At 46.1% G+C, this 11,067-nt stretch overlaps 1 pseudogene; it reads left to right on the top strand.

The window, feature by feature from the left end:
• The first annotated feature begins 3,085 nt into the window (after positions 1 to 3,085).
• On the top strand, positions 3,086 to 3,563 carry LOC134484155 (large ribosomal subunit protein eL24-like; annotated as a pseudogene).
• Positions 3,564 to 11,067: the final 7,504 nt, after the last annotated feature.

Below are 11,067 nucleotides of genomic sequence, written 5' to 3'. Positions count from 1 at the left end.
TGCTGTGGAGAATGCTATAGCCTCCATTGGAGACTGACTTCTCAATCTTCAAGGACCTTTGAATAGCCAAATTGAAGTCTTCAGTGTGAGGGAAGGTGTTGAGCTGCTGGGGAGCATGTGAGTCAGGATATGGAGCACTCACTTCCTCAGCAGGTCAAGAAGAGCTGAGGCCTAGCAGGCTCCTGCTAATGACTTGTCTATCTCCACACACAGGTGATGGTTTTAAGAAACATGTTCAAACTGGCTCTTTACTATGTGGGAGCAGATAAGGAGAAAAAGTTGGCTTGGCTCTCTCTGGTGGTACATATTCCCATGCCATAATGGACCAAGGTACTTTCAACACTCACCTGCAGGGTTCAAGAGGGTTGAACCACTGTTATGGAGATCCCACTTAATGGAATTCCATTTTTGTTTCTCACTTAGTTCTGTGGTCCACATGCTGATGTCTGTTTGGAGTGCCTGGTTTTATAAGATATGCACACAGTCCCTAAATGATCCTGAACAATGACTGTTATTCTTTACTGGGCTTGGGGCTTGCTCTATGCTAGATGCTCATGGGTTTTCTTCATTGTTAGTTCTAGCTGTGGTTTTGATCACAATGCAAAGTTGGGTGAATGCCAGCCACTGCAGCATTCCTAGAGGGAAACACTGCTGCTCTCTCTGTTGGAGACATCAATGACTTCATTAACTTGCAGAGAAACCATGCTGGCCAGGGTTTTCTCTTCTGACATCTGGAGACCAAGGTGGAGAAAGTTCTCAAAGGGCCTCAGACTCCTTATCTTAAAACACAGGGAGCTCAGGTTCCTAGAAAGCAGGAGACACAGCTGGCAACTGATGCATCACGAGGAACCAGAGCAAATGTAATCAACTTGTGGGCTTCAAGAGGGCCCAGGGAGTGGTCCTTTGTCATCTGGCCCAAGAAACTGCCTTTCCCACAGGGGACTCCCTGTTTCTCAGAGGAATGTTCTCCTCACAGGATTTTACCCAGCCCAGGAAGGGCTGTGGCTGAAATGGAAATTTTGATCTTTTAGTAACAAAAACATCAGAAAAAAAGCTGAATCAGTTGTTTGAGGCTTCAGGGAAAAAAAAAAGCCTTCTGACAGTTTCCCCTCCAAGAGCTCAGCACAAGCCAGACAGAAGGTTCAGAAAGGAGCCTGCTCTCCAGGGCAGAGGCAGCATCTGTGTTCTGCAGGAGGCCACTCATTCGAGCTCCTTTCCTCTGGGTTTGAAGCCGTGGGCATCACTGTGACCTGCAGCAGTCCCAGGCAGGTAGAACACCCAAGGCCTGGCCTGAGACAAGCCAGCAGACAGTGCCCGGGATGATGGCCACCCCAGTGGAGCTGCCCCAGCTGGCCTGTGTTTTCCTGACGGTCCTGCACCCTGAAGCAAGACTAAGCAGGCAGGGGAGTCCTGTGCACAGCTTCTGTTTCAGTTCTGATAAAGCTCTTTCCTCTGTCAGAGAGGAATCTCATGGGATTCACTGTCTTGAAATATACGTGTACAGCCTGAAAACAACCTGCACTGCCACAAGTCAAATAAATGCCCAGACTGGAAAAGTCAGGGTTTTTCTTAGAAGATATTCTTTCCTTCGTCAAAGAAATTGCTCAGCAGACTTTAGGCCTCAGGAGCTAGAGGCCTGGAAGTCTAAAGACCTTCCTTGCTCAGATTCTTGGTTACAATGAGCCTGCTGGGGTCTTTGCTGAACCCTGTCAATGGTAGTAAACCCAAGTCCCTCAGAAAGACATGCTACTGTGGCATGCTGGCACTATCAGCAACCTGACCACACACACTAAGAAGCATAAAATAGGAAACTGCATTTATTTCTGGGCCTGTGTCTGTTAGTTTACTTTCCTCTGTGTTCTGACAAAAGCCACTTAAGGACGAATTTGTTTTGGCTCACAGTTTTGGACTACAGTCCATCACAGAAAGGGAAGCATCCACCCATCCATCTTCCATCATCCGGGTTAGGGAGCTGCTCACATTGTGTCCACATTCAGGAATCAGAGTTAATGAATGTGAGCACTCAGCTAGCTTTCTCCCTTTTAATTCATCTTAGGAATCTCAGGACATTATTACATGGTCTTCCTATATCTGTTAACTCAGTTTAGAAACTCCTTACAGATATTTCCAGAATGTTCTTTCCTAAGTGATCCTATATCCCATGCAGTTAGCAAACAGTAGTAACCATTACACTCCCTGACCATTCATCTATCCACCTCTCCATCCACTACCCTTCCATTCATCATCAATCCATCCATCATCCATCTCTCCATCACACATCCATGCATCTATCATCCATACATCATCCATCCATCCATCCATCCATCCATCCATCCATCCATCCATCAATGTATCATTATCCACCATTCATTCATACACCAACTCATGCACCAGTCCATCCATCAATCCAGTGATCCATTCATCCTCTATCCAAGCATTTATTACTCAGTCCCTCCCTTCTTCACACGGTCTATCCACCCATCCATTCTCTGCCTTGTTCCAATACAGGGCCAATTACTGTGAGTTTCTTGATACCTAATGAGTAGAGAAAGAAGTTGAAACCGAACAAAATAGACAACAGAGAAACGGTAAAAAGAAAATGAAAGCAATGTGAAGTCAAGTTGATCTTTTATTGGAAATCTTCCATTAAGTTGAAAAGAAATAAAAAGAGAGAGGGAAGAGTCAAAACACAGTTCTCTGTATTTAAAAAATAAGTCTCAAGCAACATAATGGTAACAATTAATAAAGCATGCAGCTGTGAATTAATATTTATTTATTTATTTATTTATTTATTTATTTATTTATTTATTTATTTTTGAGACCACATCTCACTATGTAGTCTATGCTGTCCTCAGCTGTGGAATCAGTGGGATCAAGTCTCATGCTGGTTTCATATTGAAAGTAAATCAAACACATCTTTCAAAATCAAGATAATTTTCTGCTAGAAATATCTAAATTTATGTGGCTTTTTGCAACAGTGTTTATTTTAAACTTAAAATCACACCAAGAAAGGAATGCATTTTTTAAAATCATTATCAGAAAAAGCACACAGAGAGGGTGTGTTTGAAAGGAATCAGGGACATCTGTCACCATGAAGGTAGAGCTGTGCAGTTTTAGCAGGTACAAGATCTACTCTGGACACGGGCCTCGCTATGCCAGGACCGATGGGAAGGATTTCAAGTTTCTTAATGCCAAATGTGAGTCTGCATTCCTTTCCAAAGGAACCCTCGGCAAATTAACTGGACTGTCCTGTCCAGAAGAAAACACAAGGAAGGACAGTTGGAAGAAATTCAAAAGAAAGGAACCCGTTTGCAGTCAAATTCCAGCAGGCCATCACGGGCGCTTCTCTGGCTGATATAATGGCCAAGAGGAATCAGAAACCAGAAGTTAGGAAAGCTCAGCGAGAACAGGCTATCAGAGCTGCCAAGGAAGCAAAAAAGGCTAAGCAGGCATCAAAGAAGACAGCAATGGCTGCTGCCAAGGCCCCCACAAAGACAACCACTAAACAATAGATCGTGAAGCCTGTGAAGGTCTCTGCTCCCCGAGTTGGTAGGAAATACTAATTTGGTAGATGAGAGTTTAAAAATAAAGATTTGTCTTTAACTCAAAAAAAATAAAAGAAAAGAAAAAAGGAAAAAGAAAGAAAGAAAAAGAAAGGAATCAGATGTTGGAGTAGTTCCTGGGTTTGCGTTGGGTCAGATCTCCCCCTCGTCGATGTGCCTCCATCTTCCTTTCATGTCTCTGTTTCTTTTCTGTGACAAAACACTCTGACAGAAGCTCCTTAGCAGAGTGCGGTGGGTTTATTCCTGCTCACAGTTCTAGGTAACCGTTCCTTATTACAGGACAATCACAGATGCAGGAGCAGGCTCATCTGGTCACATTGCAACCACAGTCAACAATAGAGCAGCCGGATTCCTGGACTACAGACAACTTTTTCAACCTCATGGGTCAGCACAGAAAAGAAGCTCTGTAGAGGCTTTCTGTCACCCGTGGGCAAACAGTTTCAGGAGGGAGAGACATGGGTTATGGCTTCAGCATTTCCTTAGTACCAAGCCCCATACCTGACTCGTGTAAGGATTCATAGTCAGTGTTTCCCCCCTGGCAGGCCCCTCAGTCTTCCTCAGGAGAGAGGCTGCCCCTCTCTGTGTGCACTAATAAACACAGTCCCATCTGGTGAAGGTCGGACTCCTGTGTCTTTCTGTCTTCCATCTCTGTATTCTACCTTAAAAAGGTAACAGTCAAGCAGCAGAGAGCAAGGCATGCAGCTAGCACAGTCCAGAAATCTCAGCAAACGACACATAGGACCAGGCAAGACAAACTAAGGGACCAGCCAGTCAGATTCCAAGACCTTATGAATTTAACCCACGTCAGGCTTTCAGAGGGCGAACACACTCGAAGACAGAAGGTGCATCAGTAGGATGGGTGGGGGTGGGGATGCGGTGGAATTCCCACAGCTGAGCAGGACCCACAGGAGTCTGGACACAGTAGCCTGGCATATTAAGCTGTGTGCTGGCGAAGACTAAATCCTGCTTCCTTTGTTTTAACTGTGGAATAAGGTAAACTTCAGTTTCTCTCTGTGTGACATTTTTCTTCACAGACGGAATCTTAAATGTAAATGTGGGTGTTGTGTGTGGTGGGAAGCATCTGTGTTATCTGAGAGCTTCAGTAACTAAGAGCAGCTGAAGCACAGAATGAGGACTTGAGCACTAGTGTGCTCTTGGGACAAGAGAGTGTCCACGGGACATTCACAAGTATGAAAACCTCAAGAGAGAGGCGAATCCTCAGTGAGAATTGGACATCCCAGGGGAGGGGAGGGGAGGAGACCCAGCAGTGATGGAAGTGGGTGGGAAGGTCCTGGGACTGCAGAGGGCTTTCTCCAATGGAGGTTGATGACAAAACCCCAGGGCAAAAGAAAAGGCAGTGCTCTGACTATGAATAGCAAACAGTACACACAGACTGGTTAGCACTTGATAATAGCAGCTTACCAGATACTTTGGGGATGTGACCACACAGTGCTTTTAGACCACCTTAGGATCACCTCAAGAGAGACAAGTAGGGGTCCATTCCAATATGTAACTTGAGGAGGGAAAGTTAAAGAACAGAGTTAGAGCTGTTCTGCTATTTAGACTTAGTGATTGCCTTTGTTACTATAGGAGTTCTCCATTGTGGAGTGCATTCAATGGGCTGGGTGCTTTCCCACGTACTTATGAACTTCATTTTTAGAAGAAGCTACAATGTAGATTAAGTTTTTAATTTATATCACTTAATTAGGTAATTCTTTGACTGAGTACACACACACAGACACACACACACATACATACACAGACACACACACATACATACACAGACACACACAGACACACAGACACACACGCAAACACACACAAACACACACAAACACACACAAACACACACACACACACACACACAAACACACACACACACCACACATTATACAATTAGCAGAAACAAAGGACTCATAAGGAACAGTGTGTGTACAAACTGCCAACACCAGGGAGTCCCACAGGGAACTCGGTGCTGACATAAAGGGCGGCAGGCCCCGCTGGTGCTCTGCTTGTACTGAATGAGGCTCCCTTCATCCCCACACAGCAGAGCCACTCCTTTGGAGAGAAGTGCACATCAGTGCACACACTGCTGCTCTGCTGTCTTAACGATTGCATAGAATCCCCTTCTACAAATGAGGTATAATTTATTCAGCCAGACCCCTTTAAGGAATGTTTGGATGGCTGCCAATCCTTTGCTTTTAAACCCCATTGTACAAGGGATACCATGATTTCACAAATGGTCAACTGCCCAGACTCAGCTTCTCAAATCTGATTCCAGCATATCCTCGACGTCCTCATGGGGCTTGTTTTTCCATCTCCAATCCTAAGCAAGGCCATATTTTCTCTCTACAGACAACGAAAACAATACATCGCTGTCTGTGGACAGGAGCTAAACTGGGACCCAGCTGTCTCCGTAGGCCAAACAATGAACATACTGTCATATGTAAAACAGTGCCCTCTTCCCACCGATTTCTAACAGTGTAATTGCCATGCGATGGAGTTATTTTTATTTTATGATATAGTAAATATCTATTCAATTGCTCATTTTAGCAAGCTGGGGAAATGAATAGCATACTCAGTAAAGTACTCACCTTGTAAGTCTGAAGACCTGAGTTCACTCTCTAATACACATATTAATAAAACAAAACAGCTGGGTGGGGCTAGAGCTGCCTTTAATCCCAACACTCGATGGGCAGAGGCGGGCAGATCTCTGTGAGCCTGAGGCCAGCCTGGTCTACAGAGGGCATTCCAGGACAGCAGTGGCTACAAAATAAACCATGAAGATAGAGAGGGAGAGGGAGAGGGAGAGGGAGGGGGAGGGGGAGGGGGAGGGGGAGGAGGAGGAGGAAGAGAGAAGAGAAGAGAGAAGAGAAGAGAAGAGAAGAGAAGAGAAGAGAAGAGAAGAGAAGAGAAGAGAAGAGAAGAGAAGAGAAGAGAAGATCCAAGCATGGTAGTGCACACTTCCAATCCCGGGACTGGGAAGATGGAGCCAGGCAAATCCCTGGGGCTAAATGGCCAGTCTAGTGCTCTGACCAGGCCACCCGGTGTTGCCATTGGCAGGAGTCAGGGGCAGAATTTCTATACTCATTTCCTCAGGCCCTGCTCACCTCCACACAATCAAGGTTCAGGGTCCTCTCTCCCATGTGCTGCTGCTTCTAAGAGATTGGCCAGCTCATGGAATGACAAAGAGGGCACATATGTGTAATATGTAAGCGGTGTTGATTGCTTTCCTGGGTGTGTATCCACGCAGAGTTCTCCAGCAGAGTGCAAACTGGTGCACAGGGCTCATCGTGTGGTACAGCACTTGACTTCACCCATCCAGCTGATTAAAACCATCTGTGTGTTTTAATTGGCATCTCAGCACTGTGCGTGCACCCAGGTATTTCTGGATGTTTATGGACTGGTGATGTTTCTGTAAACCATGCATTCTTACCCCCTTTAATTTTCTATTGAGTAATTGAAGCACTTTTTTCCCTCTTGGCCACTTTTGGTCATAGATACTGGGAAGACTACTTTTTTATGTGGAATCACTCAACCACCCCCACCCCTCATGATATTTTTTTCCTCTTTACTTTGACACATGCTATTTTTTCTTTTGTATAAAATGTTTCAGAAAATCTATGTGTCCAAATTAACTAATTAATTGCATCTTTTATGACTTGAAGTTTACAAGCTATTTAAAAAAAACCTTTTGTGTTGAAGTTTATGAGAAGGAAGTTTTCTCAAGTATCACACAATACACAGGAAAAGGAGAAGTTACTTGAAACAATGTATTTCTAGGTACGATTAGTCTCAGTGGGCATCTGTGCTTGCTTTGTACAAGCTGCTTTTGCTTAATGAAGAAAACTGAAATGGGTCTGGGAGGTAGTGGTGCACACTTTTAATCCCAGCACATTGGAGACAGAAGCAGGAGGATCTCTTCCAGTTTAAGGCCAGTCTGACTTATGTAATGAATTTCAGGACAGCCAGGGATGTCATTGAAGGACCTCATGTCAAAAAAAAACAAAAACAAAAAAAAAAACAAAAAAAGGAGAAGGGAGGGTATGTGGGGAGGGAAAAGGGAAACCAGGAATGGTGTAGCCACACACTTCATTAAAATGAGATTTGCTGGAGCTTCCTAACAGGGAATATGGGGATGAAATGGTGAGGAGGGTGGAACTGAGGGTGAGTCATTCATTACCAGTGCAATTCCTGAGTTCTAGTCATTCATTAGCAATGGAAGACAGTCTTGTCTCGGGTCCTTACCATTAACCACACGAGGGAGCCTGGCTCAGGTTGTGACCTAACTCAGGGACTATGAAGACAGGAGTCAGTGATTCCAACCTCCTGCTGACCCAAGGAACTCAATCCCAAGTGGCTGTGGATGGATGAACCGGTCAGTCACAGGCTCTCCCTTATCCACAGTCCCAGGGCGAGCTCTCCAGCGCTGCTCCATAGGCCACCCAATGCTGCCTTTGGCAGCACACAGGGTCAGCTCTCCTGCCCTCAGGCTCACCTCTATTCTAGAGTCCAGAGCCAGCTCCCAAGTGCTGCTCAGTCAAGGCTCAGGGTCCACTCTCCCAAGAGCTACAGCCTGTGAGGGACTGGGTGTGTCTCAGGGCGCGAAACAAAATAATTGGGACTAAGGAAAGGCAGAGATGGCAGAAGAATTGGTAACTGACGAAGGACTCTGTAAATATTTGTAAATATTTTTAAAAAATTTGTGTACAAGTGTGTGTGTGTGTGTGTGTGTGTGTGTGTGTGTGTGTGTGTGTGTGTATGTACATGTGTATATGTAGTACCCACGGAAGCCAGAAAAGGCCACTGGATCCTGGGACTAGAGTTACTGATGACTGTAAGTCACCATGCATGCTGGGTAACCTTGGTCCTCTGCAAGAGCAGCAATGGTTCTTTGTTACTGAGTCATCTCTCCTGACCCTGATAGGGAAGATTTTGAAAAACTGTTTTAAACATGGTGGTAGGCACCATTCAACATATGTGCCAACACTTCCAAATCGTATAGGTCTCTTAACTGTCAAGAATTATTAAAATGGACACATGTTTAAAGAATAATTTTTATTTAAAAATCCTAAGTTCTGAGAGGAGCAAAGGAGAATCCTTTCTGTTCCTCGCCAAACAGCATCAACAATAAGAAGCTCCCAACTCTTGATTCGTTTTGTGAAAACATAGGAGAGAGCAACATGATGGGGCCTTACATTGTACCTTGAATGAAAAATGTCCAGCCGGGACAGAAGGCAACCAGTTCTCCCCAGACTGCCATCTTCCTTGCCTCCTGTGCACATAGCACTCTCCAGCTGAGGTGCCTTTCAAAGGATGGGAATCGTCTGCCCCGTCTTCCTGCCAGTGCAGGTCGCCAGGTGGGACCCTGAGGAAGGGACCTGAAACTTCTGAAGAACAGAGGAACTTGTGCCACTTGATGCAAGCAAAGACAGTTTCTACCTGCCTGAGATTTTTATTACAAAGGTTGTTGAACTGTACAATTACAACTTGAGAATGGCCCAGAAATCCAAGCGTCCTCCTCCTTGCCAGAGTACAGTCTCTAAACACGACCACCACTGTCTGCTAGGTCATCTCTGAGAGTGCTGTCTCACCCAGATGAATACTTGGCCTAGATAGGCTGTGACTCAGATGGTGAATAATGTGGTTCTCAACCTTCCTAATGCTGCGACCCTGTAATATCATTCCTTGAATTGTGGTGACCCCCTAATCATAAAACTATTTCTGGTGCTACTTCATAACTGTAATTTTCCTGCTGTTATGAATCCTAATGTAAATATCTGTGTTTTCTGATGGTCTTAGGTGACCCTTGTGAATTGACCCCCAAAGGGGAACGACCTACAGGTTGAGAGCTGCTGATGTAGAAGAATGAGAGCTGGGCCTGTCAGGAGGGGCTCTGAGGGGTTTCCTGGGAGGAAGCCACCTAAGGGTCCAGGGTTGAGGACCTAGTGCTCTGCACAGAGGAACCCACCACACCCAGTCCAACAGTCTCCTGGAGAATTCCAGGGTCTGTCCGGATTAGGCTGGATCTCAGAGGGCTGTGAGTGAGAAAGGGAGAGGCCCTGTTATAAAAACTGAAGGCCTTAGGAGCACAGTGTCCTTAGCGAGCTCTTAGAATGTTCGTTGTCATGGCTCAGTGCTGGGTTCCTGCGTCCACGGCCTTGTCTGTCCATGATCGTGGCCTCAGTCATTTTAGACACCTAGGTCTGTGCAATGGTTGTCTCACCATTGCTAGCTGTGCTGAGAGAGCAGAGACTGGGCTGACAGAGGAGGCGATTGAGGATGCAGAGCCACTTGGAGGCCTTTGGGCATCCATAGAGGCGATACCGGAAGTGGGGGCTCTGCCTTGTCACTGGTGACAGTGAAGCATGCCGGTGAGGCACCTGAAGGAGTAACAAATTTGACAGAAGGGACAGGAACTCCCAGCGCCCAATCCTATGGAGGCCACTTAGAGGCAGACTATGACCAGCACACAGTGGTCCAGCATGTAAGGACCCCATTAGGACACATGACCTTCTTGGCCCTGAGGTGGGCCCTATTACCCAGCGCCAGATAAAGGAGGGAGAGGCTGGGACTTCCTGACCGCCTTGGGCCCAGGAGTAAGTATTTCACATGACTCCCATCTCACCCCAGGCCTTTTGCTTTTGCATCTTACTTGCCCCCAGGCCAGCCCTGCAGACAGAGAGGCCCAGTCCCCTTGTCCTCATCTCATGCTCAGACAGACAGGACTGTAGGACAAGCTCTGGAAGCCCAGAGCAGCCAAGGGTCTGTCCGGTAAAGTGTACCTGTGCAAGGGGGCTGGTGGAACATTAGGCGTGCAGGAACTGGCCCTGCTGCCTCCACATGCCTCACATAGAACCTCTTAGCTGGTCTCTGTGCTGGTAACTCAGAGGGAACGAGAAGAGGGACCCAAGTGCTGAGATCCAAAAGCTTTTTCATCACGGGACTTGTACTTCCTGTGAGAATTTTTGGGAAGGAAGCTGTGCAGGGTTTCTAAGAAGAACGTGTCTTTCTTTAAAATCAAGTTAATCGAGTCCCATGGAGGAGATAGAGGAAGCCAGTGTTCCAGCGGAGTAAAATAAATACTCATTTCTTAGCCATGCTTCTTGGTAGAAGCCAGATGTATTTGAAATGGGAGTGGGAACTGCCTCTGCAGGTCAGAACAGGGCTCCTGTGACCACAGTAGACACTGAGCTATGGGGTGGATGCCACTCAAACAAGGATAATTACCTCAACAAGAATACCACTTGGCTGGCTGCTTTTGCAGTAGGCTTAGGGGCAACACTTTCTGATGCCTGTCCTTCCTGATGTCCTCTGTTGGCTCCCTGACAGCTAAATAGGAACATAGCAAGTGCTCTATGCAGCAGTAAGCATTCTTCTTCATCCCAAAGGCATGTAGCTTTTCTCAGGGTATTTCATCACAACAAAAGTACAACTGGAACAGGGTGCTGCTGGGAGGGTAAAGTCGAGTGGTAAGGGGCATGCACAGTCCTTACACAGAGGA

This window comes from Rattus norvegicus, chromosome 1 (genome assembly GCF_021556685.1).
Source record: "Rattus norvegicus strain SHRSP/BbbUtx chromosome 1, alternate assembly SHRSP_T2T, whole genome shotgun sequence".
NCBI classification, from domain to species: Eukaryota; Metazoa; Chordata; class Mammalia; order Rodentia; family Muridae; genus Rattus; species Rattus norvegicus.
The sequence above is the reverse complement of the archived record's forward strand: the minus strand, read 5'-3'. Positions and strand labels throughout refer to the sequence as shown.